General features: G+C 58.5%; 1 non-coding gene across 1 annotated transcript in view; it reads left to right on the top strand.

Annotated features, from left to right (window-relative positions):
- Positions 1-510: 510 nt before the first annotated feature.
- Positions 511-786, top strand: part of LOC126326093 (small subunit ribosomal RNA) — a 1,888-nt gene continuing 1,612 nt past the window's right edge. The window contains exon 1 of the ribosomal RNA XR_007560507.1: positions 511-786. This exon is cut by the window's right edge and continues 1,612 nt beyond it. This is a non-coding gene — a ribosomal RNA (small subunit ribosomal RNA).

The raw sequence follows: 786 nt of genomic DNA, 5'->3' as shown, positions 1-786 counted from the left end.
GCACTCGGCGTCGCGACGCCGTCTGCTGCCGGTCGCCCCCAGCGGTTCTCGCAGGTGGTTTGTATCGCAGCTCTGCGGACGTGTTGGCGCGTGCGCTGTGCTGGGAGAGTTCGCTTCTGCACCCAAGTGGGGCTTTGACCCTTCTGTGGCGCTGGCGTTGGAGCTGCCGGTCACCGTAGGTGGGCGCGTGTTGTTTCCCGCCGGCAATGCCACGACAGCACGCTCCCGGGCTCTGTCGGCAGCGGCAAGCTCAGTTGGGAGCACGGGTGTTCGCACTGAAAGCGTCTACTCGCCTATCTCCGGGCGATTGCGCCTCTCTCGAACCCGACCAAGTACTTAGGACGGCGCTGCGCGCCGCCGGGACCTGAGAGGGTTTCGAGGTGTATCGTGCAGGGGAGAGCTCAGCCTCCTCCTGTTTGCAGAATAATTGAGCGGACGCTTGCGCGTGTTCGCGCGGGCCCTCGGGACACACTCCCGGGCGGCCGGCTGCTCAGCTCTCGTTGACGCAGCTCCCTGGTTGATCCTGCAGTAGTCATATGCTTGTCTCAAAGATTAAGCCATGCATGTCTCAGTACAAGCCGCATTAAGGTGAAACCGCGAATGGCTCATTAAATCAGTTATGGTTCCTTAGATCGTACCCACGTTACTTGGATAACTGTGGTAATTCTAGAGCTAATACATGCAAACAGAGTCCCGACCAGAGATGGAAGGGACGCTTTTATTAGATCAAAACCAATCGGATTGGCTCGTCTGGTCCGTTTGCCTTGGTGACTCTGAATAACTTGG

The sequence above is a fragment of the Schistocerca gregaria genome, unplaced genomic scaffold, assembly GCF_023897955.1.
Source record: "Schistocerca gregaria isolate iqSchGreg1 unplaced genomic scaffold, iqSchGreg1.2 ptg000969l, whole genome shotgun sequence".
NCBI lineage: Eukaryota > Metazoa > Arthropoda > Insecta > Orthoptera > Acrididae > Schistocerca > Schistocerca gregaria.
This window is presented reverse-complemented; position numbering and strand designations above follow the sequence as displayed.